The sequence below is a fragment of the Castor canadensis genome, chromosome 5 (assembly GCF_047511655.1).
Source record: "Castor canadensis chromosome 5, mCasCan1.hap1v2, whole genome shotgun sequence".
Taxonomy (NCBI): Eukaryota; Metazoa; Chordata; class Mammalia; order Rodentia; family Castoridae; genus Castor; species Castor canadensis.
Genome location: NC_133390.1, coordinates 24145002 through 24160585, shown reverse-complemented (window position 1 = coordinate 24160585; position 15584 = coordinate 24145002).

Here is a 15584-nt window from a genome sequence, read left to right as displayed (position 1 = left end):
TCTATTGAAAATTCACATCAATTTCTATCCCCATGATAAAGTATTGCATTGCTAAATTATAAAATGAGACAAAGATATACAAAATGTAGGAATGTTTTTTAAAAGTTTCTTATTTCTTAATTACATTTGCTCTTATGTACTCAAACATCATACTGAGTTGAATGACAATTCAGCTTTATAATTATGAGATTTAAAATGACATCCAGTTTGTGCTAAAATTCCAAGTGGATGAAGAGAAAATGGGAAATAAATGAGTGCTCACATTTTTATGCCATCATAATAATTCTATTTCAATTGCCATACAAATAACATAAACTAACTGATGGTTAATATTTAGGTGGGAAATATTAAACATTATTTGAAAAATTAGTTACACAGAAAGCCTGTCTGTCTCTCTTATCTCTCTCTTTCTCTGTCTCAGTCTCTCTCTCTCTCTCACTCACATGCACACATACACACAACCATACCCCCTCAGAATCTATTTCATTACCATAGCACAGAGAACATAAAAAATATAGTTTACACAGTTCTGTCACTTTTACTACCTTCCATTTGAGATGTTTTCTGAATATAGTATATCTATTCCAGGAACATTTCATTATATTTCTTTTCAAGATATACTTTGATGACATCCTATCTTATCACACAATGTTTATGTTTAAGTTCATCATTCTTTCATATAACCTAATTACTTCCCTGTTCTTAGAATACCAAAAGTTGTGAACTAAATTATTTTATATACAATTCCTTATTACATTCTTTATGTTAGGAAGGTCTTTCAGACAAATTTCTATTTGCCACCGGCTTCCAGGTAGCATCATTTTGAAAATTTCATGTGGGATGTATTACAGAATTATGTAAACTACAACCAAAAAATGTCTTTTCAAATTTCTGTTTCAGAAGTTTAAAGGACATTACACTATTTAGGGTAGTGTCTTAAGACAGTTTGTACAAGTTGGTTTTTGTAGGCAAAGGAGTCATTTTAGTATGTGCATTGTCAGAGAACTCATGATTTATTTCACTACCTATCCAAGCAAATTCTCATGTATCTCCTATATCCTTTTCATATTATTAAGGCAAGGGATATAGAAGTAGAATAAGTTTTCATAAAATCCAAGTAATATGGCTCTGTTAAAATGAATAATAACTTTGAAAATCCTTTAGTAGTACAAGATGGTGAAGTGCCCACATGCCAATTGCCCATCTCATTAGATAGTAACTGCTTCTAAATATGGGTTTTTGAGAGTGAGCTCAAATAAGAAAGACCAGCAAAGATTCCAAAGTAATCAGGGTGTGGGGGTACACTGCTGTAATCCTAGCACTGTAGAGGCTGAAGCAGGAGGATTGCAAGCTTGAGAACTCCCTCGGCTCTATGCCATGACCCTGTTTCAACAACAGCAACAACAAAATCCGTAATTCTTAATGTAAGTGAAATTAGAGAAAGCATTGAAGAAGAAGAAGAGTTTTGTAGATGGAGAAGGGTAAGATGGATGAAGCTGACTGAGAAATTGCTGAGTGATATCCATAGGGCAGAGGTGAGTAGGATATGAACAAGAGACAAATCTCTTCCTGATAAAACTGCAGTGTCCTGTTGCATAAGAATATATAAAGTTAAGGGCTGTTATGGAAGGCATAGCTGCTGTTTGAGTGATGATGGTAAAGTTTTTTTTATGCTTTTTTTTTCTGACCTGAAACATCTTCTGAGATAAATAACCTCTCATTACCTTAATATACTCAGGAAAAGCACAGTGCCTGGAGGAAACAGTCTGTAAAGCATATGGGATGAGTGAGAAAAGGGATGAATGAAGGAAAAAATGAAGATATGAAAAATGTATGAAATTAAATATTTCTATAATTATTCAACACTGCCAAAACATGAGAAAAGAAAGTGTAAATTTAGAACCACCCTTCAAAATTAGGTCTGTAAGATTCAGTATTTCATTCAGAAAATCTATAAGAGATGAACCACTGTCATGTCTGTACTTTTAAGGTTTAAACAGTGTCTGACTCCATGATTTTTTTTTTTAGTATTTCTTAATATTTTTCTTTCTTTCATGGGATAATACTGTGTACTTTTTAAACATTCTCATTCTGAATAGATTTTTAAGATTAAGTATTTAAGATAGTTTAGAATTCTCTTTCTGATATTTGAAAGCACTGTTATATAAACTAATAATAAGACTAAGAATACAAAAGTACTGGGATCTCTATCACTATTACACAGTTCTCTGTACTTTCTTTGTCCCTGGGGAAGAATGAAAATGGCATTGAAATTGCTTTATTTAAATAAAGTTAGAATACAATTGTAGTTTTAAAACACTGAATTTGTTGTTAAAGAATTAAAAAAACGTAGTAAAATAAAATAATCAGTTTCTTCACTAAACACAAGATCTAAAATGAAACAAACTTTATATAAAATTGTGTATGTTTTCTCAAACAAGCAAAGTAGGAGAAGTTTCAAATGATGAAGACATAAAAAAACAATTGATGCTGCACGTTTCTATCATTGCATATGTTTAGTTTTTAAGTCTGTTACACTAACCAATTGGAAAGGATGTCAAGCGTCATATGCTTTACCAACTCTGTATGAGCAAGGATACACAAATTAAATTTATTATAAAATAACTAAGTATTCATATTTATACACATATATTTGAAAGGTGCATTTAAGGAAATGGTTGTAAGTATGAATAATGAGTTTCCTTTTCCACTAAAATGCATGTGCTTTAAGCAAAGATTATTAGTACTATCATTTCTTTGTATCTTGAACTAAATATATATTATTATAACTGTTGCTTTATATGTGAGACTACACAATAGCAGAAACTCTGAATTGGCAGTATCAGTGTAGATTTGTGGATACATGGACTCACAACACAAAGATTTAAATTTGTATTTTCATATACATGCATACACGTACAGTCCCTACATGCCACTGAGAGAGCCTACGAGGGTCTGATCTTAAATCACTTTCCAAATGTCATTTTTTTGTTGCCCTCAATGCAGAGAAAATAAAGCAGATACTTAAAAGCAACTGAGGCCAATAGGAGAAGGGGACCAGGAACTAGAGAAAAGGTTAGTTCAAGAAGAATTAACCTAGAAGGTAACACACATGTACAGGAAATCAATGTGAGTCAACTCCCTGTATTTCTATCCTTATCTCAACTAGCAAAAACCCTTGTTCCTTCCTATTATTGCTTATACTCTCTCTTCAACAAAACTAGAGATAAGGACAAAATAGTTTCTCCCTGGTAGCAAGATGTTAGGGGGGATAAGGGAGGGAGGAGAAAGGGAGGGGGCAGGGGAAAGGGGGTAGAAATGACCCAAACATTGTATGCACGTATGAATATAATAAAAAAAGGGAAAAAAACAAAGAAAAAAGGGAGGGCTTCTTGAAGAAAGATTGGTTGATTAAGTTTGAGATAAATAACGTACATAATGATACAGAAACATTTCATACGAGAAAGCAAGGAGATGCTAATGAAAATATATGGGCATGTTGAAAGAACATAAAACCAGACTAAAAAGAATACCACTGAATAAATTAAAGATAGTTTGAATTTCAAGGTAAATAACTGAGATAACATCATAGTCCACTGTTAAAATTTAAAATATCTGCAAAGATACAAATAAATGAAACAGATATTTCAAAGAAATGTAGTTTTTTGAGAAATTTGATATTTATGTAGTCACAAACTGTATCTATCTAAAACAATTAATAGTTATAAAGAAAAAATAATAATTTACCACTGGATAATCAATCCTTCTCAATGCTATGTTAACCTAGTGATCAAAGTGTACATAATCAGTAATAGAGCAAATTGAAAATATATGCCTTTGGATAGAATGAATTCAGAAGAAACCAAGGTCACCACTGGGATATTCGTCCAAAGATGCAAAGTCTAACAGTGCTCATGAGGATACAGCACTTAAGGGATATTCTACAACAAACAAGCTGAAATATTGAAATAAGAAGGTCTTGTTAACAGTATGAAACTTAAGAAAAGGTAAAGGAATTCTTTCATACTGAAGAAGACTAGGAAAGCATGACAACTGATTTCAAACTTGGATTCCTTTTCTGTTTAAATTTGGTAATGCATTGTATTTAGCTTACCATATCAAAAGTAATATCATTTCAGCATATGATCATAAAATTAGGATAATTATATTCTTTTTGCTTCATACAAAGTCTTCAAAACCATGTGGGTATTTTTTTCCAGGATTTTATTTTATTTATTTATTTATTTAAATTATTCATTTATTCACATGTGCATACATTGTTTGGGTCATTTCTCCACCCTAACTCCCCCATTTTCTGCCCCCCTCAGTTCCAGGCAGGTCCTGTTCTGCCCTTATCACTAATTTTCTTGAAGAAAAGACACAAGCCTAATAAGGAAGACAAAGCGTTTTTGCTAGTTGAGTTGAGAATAGCTACACAGAAATATTCCTAGCATTGCTTTTGTGTATACATGTGTTATGACCCGTGTTAATTCATCTCTAATTGATATTTGCACTGGGTACTTTTTATTGACATATTATTGTGAAATTTTTCACTATATTGAAACCTACGGATTTTACAGTAGTAAGGTAGTGATGTGAATTTTTTGTCATTGATGCACATATTGTAGTTATCTAGATGAATGTTCTTTCATATACAAAATCTATGCTAATTTTATTGAGGCGTACTGTTTGAAACATATTTTCAAATACTTTGGGAAAAATAATGATTTGTAATGTATGCCTAAATTTTCTATTAGTTCAGTTTTTTTAAGAAAGAAAACGTAATATAATTCTACCCTTAAGTTACTTACTAATTTTTGAAGCTCTGTGATCCAGGAGTTTGAATAGTTATCCTGAAAACCAGTGAAAAGAACAAGTCAATCCACAACTGAGGAATAAATACCCACTGAACCTTCAGTCAAGTCTGAAAGGGCGATGTACAGGATTGTGACAAAGTACAAGCAAGCAGAAGCCCGCTGAAAAGGCAATGTTCAATCCTCAACTGAATTAAGGGAAATAGCTCTCATTCTATCTTTTTTATAGGGAAAAAGGAGAATCCTCTCATATAAGAAAATCTACATACCACACATGTCCTTATATTCAATGTCCAAAAAAGAACATCACTAAACATAAGACACATAGTAATTATGACTAATGAATGAGAGACAAAAAGCCATGAGAAGAATCTGCACAAGGAATCTAGATAGTGAGTTCATTATATAATTATTAAAGTAAATATGAGTAGCATACTGCAGAAATCAGAAAAATGAACAAATAAGAGGGAAAATAAATGATCAAGCACCCATTTAATTAGAATCTAATAAAAGTTGTTTAAATAAGAGATTGGACCCTGAAGTATATGGACTTTTAAAATCTGCAGGATAGAACTCTAAGATGCTTTCTAAATAATACTGGAATAAAATTATAAGCAGAAAATTTATTATATGATGATGTTTTATTATATGAAATTTTTATGACAATTCCTTCTATTTTTTTGTTGTTTTTTCTTTATAGATCATCTGTTTTAAAAAAATTACAAGCTTCATATGCATTCTACCATGGAACCTCATTTTTTTAAAAGGATTTAAATTTTGTTGGTTTTACTTTCTTTATAAAAATTTCTGTAATGTTTTTACTGTAGACATAAACTAGATTTCTCACCATAATAATCTTAACTTCCAACAATTCTGTCATGTTCTCTGATACTACTATTTCCATCCAGCATTCCTTAGTATATTATTTCATAGATGTAAACTATGACTCTTTTAAAATACTGATTATATAACATTTATCCATCTCCTGGATTCTTTTAAGTTCTTCTGATATCTACTATTTTGTGTTGTTAAGTTTCCTCACCTGTATGCATTTTCTTATAAGCCCCTCTTTTTTTGCATTTCATTTCATTGTACATTACAGATACTGACTTTATGCAAATTGAAGTTTTGGAGTAACTCGTGGTTATACAAGATTGGAATGTTTCCAGGGCTCAACAGGGAAGGGAGAATTTTCACCTCCACTGATTCTCCAGTTCCAAGTTCCTGGTGAGGATAATCATGCTCTGACAGCATGCAATACATCCCATGTGCCTTAGAGATTCCAGAAATGAGTTAAAGGCTCTTGTGTATAGTAGGCCTGTTCCTTACAGAAACCTAAGAATTTCAACCAGTATAGTAAAGTGTTTTATATGTTTGAAGAGCATTAATACTGGCATATAAATAAAAATAATAATTTTCAATATTACAAACAGAATACAACCAATTGCACCAGAAGCAGATGCTTCAAAATGTCTTTGAAGCAGAGTGCCATAAAATTCACTTGGCAAGAAATTGTTTTTCCAAAGGAATTCTTTTACAAAATGTGTGTATTGTTTAGCTAAGAAGGAACGTCTATTAAAAGTTTGGAAATGAATGGAATTAAATGCCCAGTCATTTATTTGTTCAAGACAATACATTACTTACTTGAATGAGATAGGTCCTTCCATGTTCTTAAAAGTTTAACTTATCAAATTCATCACATGTACCTAATGAATGACAGTACACAGCACTATGGAGAGCCACAAACTGTTCACATAAAACTAACTGCGATGCCATATATTTCTATGAAAAAAAAGTGAGATAAGCTATGTTTGGAAAAACAGAAGATCAGATTGGGTCTTAGCTTCAATAGCTCTGCACTGTTTAAAAATAAAGTGATTACTTAAACTCTGTGTTTCTGTTTCTTCATCTGAAGAACAGAGAATATAAAAATTTCTTAAACTATTTTTAAAAGGAAGAAAATAAATGTCACATATATTTCATACTTTCCACACGGCAGTTACTCAGTAATGTTGGAAACATGTTTGTAATGCCATGTTTGTGATAACATATGTGAATCTGTTTTATTTTCAACAGTGTTTTGTAAATTATCTAGGATTTTCTAATTTATAACTATTTTTTCAAAATGCATATTAAATATTTTCTCACATTACCTTCCATAATTATTTAAATCTATTGCAGAAAGTGCATTTGCTGTAGAAAATGCAGATTGTTGTGTGGACAAAGCAGGAGTAGAACAAACAGAACTATAAGGCATAATCCTTATAAATATGACTACTATCACTTGCTTCTTTAAGAAACAGCGCAAGGGCTTCACTTTTCTGTTAATAACTCTTTTTCTCATTGACTATGAACAGTAAATTACCCCTACCTAGCACCATTAATCTTTCTTGTAAGGAAAATTATAGAATTTTCCTTTTGAAGCCTATTAATGTTCTTTACGGTTAGGGTTAGGGACCCCATGCAAGTTCCCCTGCCATGCCTAAGAGACTAGGAGAGTCTGATCACTTCACCATTTCTACTGCTGCAGTTCTATACTGTTCAAAGGCTGATTGCCACTGCTGCCATGATGCTCTTGCCATGTAAATTTTTGAAACTGGTTACCAAATGGCATTCCATGTTTGAGCCCCACTGATAACGTTCTTGTAATCGACTTATTGCAGTTATTGTGACTTTGCCTCCAGGTCAGGAAAAGCTTCTCAGGGAAACCACAAGTCATGACTGATCTGCCTTTTACCCCCAAGATCCAGATATTTATTCTGATCCTAGGTAAAGCTCAAGTCTTTCCACCCCTTCAGATGAATATTCATTTGGGGGCATTTTACTCAAATGCACATAATACACTGCTTGTATGGAAAAGTGTTCTATCATTATGTTCTCTTGATATGCCTTTGCAACATCAGACAATATTTACTTGACTCTTCCCCTTTTTTATCAGAACCGTAAGATGTTCCTGTTCAAACATTCACATAAACACAGAAGGTCACTCAAGTCTTTCTCTAGAGATCACAAATCTGTTCTACATTGATGGTTTCATTGAACAACCAATTGAACATCTAAAAGACTAGCTCAACTGTAAATAAATATCTTTGGATGGACCACCAAATTAATCTCTACTCTAACAGATACTCCATTACAAGTAGGTAGGTAAGCCCTGTGTCTAACAATTGGTACTAAGTCTACATTTAAGAACTAGCATTTCACACTGTGGCAGTTTTCTGTTTTCTGTGCTAAACCTCTTTCTATATTCCTGGTTGCTTGAGTATAATTCTATGCTGTCCATTTCACTACACTATTCATAATTACCATTCTATGATTTATTACCTTCCACACCAGTTCTAAACATTTTAACTTTTTGTTTACTCAATAATATAATGATTATATACAAACTCAGATATAGAACATGTTTGTAACAGCGGAACTGCTCTATGGAACATGGAGAGAGAGGAAAAGGAAAAGAGAATGATAGCGCATCAATAATATCATATAACATATGATGTGAAGATAGAGGATATATGGATGTGTATTGAAAGCTGTTGAAAAGTGGGGAGTACGAGATAAAGAGGTAAAGGAGAGTAATGGAAGGGTTTGAACAGGCAAAAGTAAAGTACACCCACAGTGGGCATGCATTCAGACACCCCTTTGAACACCAACTTAAATATTAATAATGAAAAACAGGACTGTAAAACAGGTACAGTATGTATGAGGGTACGAGTGGAACGGGTAGGGTGAATGAAAGAGATTAGGTGATGGTATGTGGTAGATGGACTTCGTATACCTATGTGAAACAGAACTAAAAAACCTCTTGCAATTGCTTTAAGTGGGGCAGGGAGGGAGTTGAGGGGGAAAGACGATTGGGGCAATGTAAATAATGTACAAAATAAGTTCAACAGGAATTGTCACTATGAATCCCCCCTCCCTGTAGAATGAATGTACCCTAATAAAAATTTATTAAAAAATAAAATAAAAATAAAAAGATAATGTAATGAATGTGAATTGTAAAAACAATAAAATTTAGCTTCTACTAGCTAGAGGAAACTACTTTATGTTTTTCTTTATTCATTTATTTATATATGCAAACATTATTTGGGTCATTTTTCTCCCTTCCCCCCCAACCCCCTTTCTCCCCCACCCCCCTCACTTCTAGGCAGAACCTGTTCTGCCCTTTTCTCCGATTTTGTTGAAGAAAAGACAGAAGCAATAATAAGAAGGACAGCATTTTTTCTAGTTGAGATAAAGATAGCTATACAGAGAGTTTCCCAGTATTGCTTCCATGTGCAAGTGTATTACAACCTGAATTGATTCATGTCTACCTGACCTCTGACCCTGGCTAACCTTGCTCAGAATTATGTTCTCCAGTTCCATCCATTTACTTGCGAATGGTAAGATATCATTCTTCTTCATGGCTGAGTGAAATTCCATTTTGTATAAATACCACATTTTCTTAATCTATTCATCAATAGTGGGGCATCTTGGCTGTTTTCATAACTTGGCTATTGTGCATAGCGCTGCAGTAAACATGTGTGTGCAGGTGCATCTGGAGTAACTTTAGTCACATTCCTTTGGTTATATCCCTAGGAATGGGATTGCTGGATCATATGGCAGATCTATGTTTAGTTTTTTTAAGAAGCTTCCACATTGTTTTCCTGAGTGGTTGCACTAGCTTGCATTCCCACCAGCAGTGTACAAGGGTTCTTTTTTCCCTACATCTTCATCAACAAATGTTGTTGTTGGTATTTTGATGATAACTATTTTAATAGGGGTGAGGTGCAATCTTAATGTGGTTTTATTTGCATTTCCTTTATGGCCAGAGATGGTGAACACTTTTTCATGTGTTTTTTGGTCATTTGAATTTCTTCTTTTGAAAAAGTTCTGTTTAGTTTAGTTACCCATTTCTTTATTGGTTCATTGATTTTGGGAGAGTTTAGTTTTTTGAGCTCCCTATATATTCTGATTATTAGTTCTTTGTTTGATGTATAGCTGGTAAATATTTTCTCCCACTCTGTGGGTTGTCTCTTCAGTTTAGAGACCATTTCTTTTGCTGTGCAGAAGCTTTTTAATTTTATGTAGTCCCATTTGTCCATTCTTTCTCTTAGTTTCTGAGCTGCTGGGGTTCTACTGAGGAAGTACTTGCCTATGCCTATTGCTTCCAGAGTATTCCCTGCTCTTTCCTGTACTACCTTCAGAGTTTCAGGTTGATACTCTTACATTTTGAGTTGATACTAGTACAGGGTGACAAACTTTTCTCCATTGTATGTTTTTGGCACCTTTGTCAAAAATAAGGTGTACATAGCTGTGTTGATTCATATCTGGGTCCTCTATTCTGTTCCGCTGGTCTTCAAACCTGAAGAAACTACTTTGAAATCATTTATGTTTTCCTTTCCTTTTTTTTTACAGCCTGCTTGATCTTTTCATGTGTCTCTACTCTTGCATATTTCAGTAACAGGAAAAATGATATGTTAACCATTGTTTTCCTTTGTGCTTCTTTTCTTCTTTTCAGCAGTTTATTTGTTGAATCAACTGATAGACAGAAATGCTGTCTTCTGAAGGTACAGTTACCAGAGGAAGAAGTGAGAATTAGTACATAGAGAAAGCATCTTGGGTAAAGAGAGAAAAGATGAAGATGTATGCACCCTAACTGCAGAGACAACTCATATCCTTTTTCTCAGCATCTGAAAACTCATGGAAACTAGACAGTATTATTTGAGTTCCACAAAAGAGGACAAAGAAAAACAGAGCCTCATGCAGTAAGCCTATGTGCTAACAATTATTTGGAAGGGGCATTGCGAGGGAAAGAAGAATGAGGGAATAAAGGGAGAGTGATAAGGAAGAAGGGAGAGTCAATGAAAAGTGATATACTACTATGCTGATAACTGCTTAGCATGAAAACACAACTGGTTTCTAAACAAAGTAACAAATGCTAACCATCAAAATTACTATGATTTGCATGTGTTTCTTAAATTGCACTCTTCCTTCCTATCTGACAATTTCATCTACTATAGTTTAGATCTGGAATTCCTCCCAAAGTTAATGTGTTCAAGGCTTGGTACTGTGCTGAGAAGCTCAGAGGTGAGGTTTTGGGAAGTAATTGGATCAGGAGGGCTCTGATCTTATCAATGAATTAATCCATTGATGGATTCAAAATGTTAATGAGGTATTAGGAGGAATAAAGACTTAGAATGTGGGACTTAGTTGAAGACAGTGGGGTCTTGGTGGCTATCTCTACTCCCATGCCCTTGTTCTCTTCTCTCTCTGCTTGCAGCCACCATGAGGTGAACAGCTTTGCTGTACATCTTTTTTACCATGATGTTCTGCCACACCACAGCTCAGAAAAAAATAAAGTAAAATAAACAATGCCAGCTGGACTGAAACCTCTGAGCGGTGAACCAAAATAAATCTTTCTTTCAGTTGTTTTTCTCAGGTATTTTGTTACAATGGCAGAAAGTTGAATAAAATGTTCTCTCTCTCTGATATGCCTTCTCACCATGATATCATTAGGCCCTTGCCAGACACTAAATTGATGAGTCTACATGATCTTGGGCTTGTAGTCACAAAAATTTGTGCTACATCAACCACATTTCTTCATAAAACCCAGCTTTAGGTATTTAGTTATAGTACTAGGGAACAGTCTAACCCAGAAGATGAGTCTCTTCTTATTGTTAACAAGAAAATTTTGACTTGGTAAAAGATAATATTCTTTTCTGATCCTTTTCAACATATAAATGTGGGGAGAAGAGTGATGGCCCTGTCTATCAAAGGAAGAAAAAGAATCAGAGACCACATCAGCTTAGAACATTTGGAGGTATTTCATGTTGTTTCAGTGCTCAACAGTATTTTAACACTACTGTCCTGCCACACACAGCCTCCCACTGTGCTTCTGTATTGTAGAAGTCTCCCAGGAATATTGTATGACCCAAGAGGATTTGTTGTGAAGAAATCATAGCCAGATTAACATCTTGCCGTAGAGAATAGAGTTTATACAAAGGAATTTAAGTGAATTAAAGAAAAATAAAAACTATATTTGTATAGAATAGTTTGTTGACTCTCCTTCTACAGGTATATAAATACTCAGAATATTGACAATACCACACAAAAATATAACCAGTATCATTCAATTTTAAATATTTAATAAATAACAATATGATTAATGGTATAAAAAGAACATTTATATGCTATATTGAAATTGCATATATTGAAAATCCTGACATAACTCTGAATAAACTTCTGATTATTCCCCAAAGAAACATTTTAGAGTTATTACTTGTCAAACTTTTAAGGCTTAGTACAAAATTGACATCTAAAAATTTCATTTCAACTTATAATCACTCTAGCGATACTTTATCAAGTTTGTTTTATTGCATCCCTTGACTAAAATGATCAGATAAATAATGTATGGTATTTCAGGGCATGGTGGTTCATTCCTGTAATTCCAGCTACTTGCGAGGCAGTTCTAGAAAATTGCATTGCAGTCCAGGACCAGCCCCAGGCAAAGCCCAAGACCCTATCTGAAAAATAAAGTAAAATGGGGTGGAGTTATGGTTTAATTGGTAGAGTGCTTGCTTAGAAATATAAGGTCCTGGGTACAAACTTCAGTATCACCAAAAGAAAATAAGGTACTGCTAATAAATCCTTTTTTATTATTAGTGACGATATGTATTAACACATGTATTGATTGTTTGAACTTCTTCTTTTCTAAATGCTTGCTCATTCACTGTGATATAATCCTATTATGTCCCTTTTAGTTGATGATTTCGAAATGACCTTATGGAACTAACGAGGGAATTGATGTGATCTGGAAGTCTCATAGTGAAGTGTGTTTAATCACAGCACAAGCTTTGGGATCAGTTAGGAAGCCTGTGCTTCCAATCTTACTGCTGGTTAGCTCCGTGACCTTGGAATAGTTACTTATTCAGATTTCATTTTCCTCATCTAGAAAAATAGACGTAATAAAGCATAAATACTGTTAGTATTGTGTGACAATGATATAATGTATTTAATGTCATTAGCATGGTGTTGGTTATGATGAAAAAGTTAACCTGTGGTAATTAGAGGAAAGATAGTTGACATTTAAGTCAAAGAACTTGAGTTCAATCTAAATGCCATTCTTTCCTTTAAGAAAGCCTAATTATTTTAAAATTAGTATTGATGTGCCAAAACGTGCAATTTCATCTAAAAATAATCTTGTAAAATATATAAAATCAAGTTACTGAACTCATTTTTTTGAAATGAGAAATTAGTAGTTTTGATGGCAAGTACCTCTTATATTAAAGAAGAAAACTACTAATGACATTGCAGAATCATCTCTGGTGTTATTATTTATTATTATTTTCTTATGCCTTTAAAGTATTAACTGAAAAGAGGAGTATTAAAATATTCTAAGCTTTTAAAATGTATTTTGTGAACATAGATGTGAATGTTGTGTCCATTAGCCTGCACTTGATATAACACAAACACTCATCAAGCAGTGAATATAAATATTCCTACTTTAACCCACAGGTTGTGATTAACCCAAGATGTGTAGAGGTGTTATTTGATGAATCAACAATGTCATGAAGGATTCCAGCCTTTCATTCTATCTCTGTCTTCTTGAAAGTTTTTCCTTAATGTTTATAAGCAGGCTACTGCAGTCCCAATTCTCCATTTCTCATTGAATAGTAGTTAAAGCAGAAAAATAAAGGAAAAGGATTAAAAGTCTTATCTCCCTTTACATCTCACTTCAACTGGGGAGAATATTGTTTCTCATAATTTTCTTATTGCCCTATTTCATATTCCTTTGCCATTGATGGTTAACAAATCAATCCCTAGTCTAATAAAAGAGAGCGTGTTGACCATAAAGTGCTTAAACAAATCATGACCCTTACCCCAGGGCAATCTACATTGCTGAGTAAATAAAGCTGAGCATTTTAGGAAAGGAAAAATGGCCACAGCTATCAGGAAAGCAATCAATTGTCTCCAATCGAAATAATTGTTAATTGCTAAAATATATAAAATAAATGCCCTGATCATGCATGTTTTCTCATTTAATTCGCACACAACCCTGAGAGAGAAATCTTTCTCAGTCTGTGACACTCATGTAGGTTAACATCCATACAGTCACACAACTAGTGATTGGGGAGGCCAGGGATTCAATTCAGCTTGACTCAAACTTAAGTTCTTAATTGGGACTCTTCTCATATTTTCTAATATTCAATTTTGAGTAATGGCAACTCTAAAGCAACAGAGGAAAAGTGACTGAATAATGAAGTACAATATCTCAATGATAGTGTGCCAAAAAAAACCTCTGTAATTTTTAAAGTGTCTTTTTGTTTTTTGGGGTTTTTTTGCCAATGAAAATTTGGCTTAGAAGCAGTGGGAAGGAGGGACAACTAATGTAGTTCTGGGAAGGCAGAATGAAACATGAAAGTAAATGATTATTTCTTTAATATAAATTGTACATAATACTTTTAAAATATGAAGTATGATACAATGCCAATGATGATTTTTATTACAGATAATATACATCTTATAATGTACACTATGGTGAAAGAAATGAATATTTCAAAATTACAGGAAAGGAAATCACTATCACTAGTTATTATTCTCTGTCATTCTCATATGCTACAATACAGTATTGGATGCTTTTTGCAGCAGTGTCATGACAAGATCAGGAAGTACAGATAAACCTCAGGAACTGAGATTTTCTGCTTTTGAACCAAAACATGATTTTTTTTTAAACAATGGAGCACGTGTTCTAGGGTATATGAGCAGACTTTGCCTGGATAATTTTCCAATACTATTTTTGGGAACTTGCATTGAAGCTTACCTGGAATCACAAAAACAAAGTAGAAAGAACATGAATATTGAAGTACCATTCCACTCAATTTGAGGAGTTTCCCCATTCTTTTAGAGAGAGAGAGAGAGAGAGAGAGAGATGCATAGACAGAGACAGAAAGCACTACAATGATTCTTTTGTTTGTGTGTGAGGAGCAGGACAAAGGTGAGGTTTGGTAGAAAACAGTCCACCCTGGATTTTACATCAGAGTTCACATAACATGATGGGCTGAGGTGTTGAAAGACATCCTGTTCTGCAAGGTGAATGGAACAGAGCTTAGGATGTTTCACCAGCTACCTTTTATCTCAATAAAATGTAATTCAACAATTCTACATTTATTCTTCAAAACAGTAGGAGAGGAAGAGCTGGATCAATCCAAGACTACCCAAAGAATTGTCCTGGATGTGTAATGGTTGTGTAAAGTATATTCACAGCTGGATATATATATATATATATATAGAAGATAAAAGTGAGGGAATATGATTGATGAGCTTCATATGCATACATGAAATAGAATGATGAAACCTCTTGGAATTTCTTTAAATGGTATGGGGCGGACATGGTAGGGGCAATCTAACCAATGTACAATGTAAGGCTGTTCAGAAGGCACAATGAATTCCCCGTGCATAATGAATATACACTAATAAAAATGAAAAAAGAAATACATTAACCTTAAAACTAGGTTTTCATATAAAAAATCAGAGAAGTTTTAAGTTTGATTTCTAGAATCATTTTATTGAATACCCTTGCACATTCCATTGGTCATTCTCACATTATATGTTTTGGATGTTAATGTTCAGTATTTTGCCTCTTTTGGAGGGGAGTATTAATTATTGTTAGGAATTTTTAGGAGTTTAATATATTTTGAGGGTTTCAGACATTTGTCAAATTTATCTATGACCGCTCTCTGGGATTCCTCATTTTCTCTTAATAAATATGTATGACATTTTGACTCATGT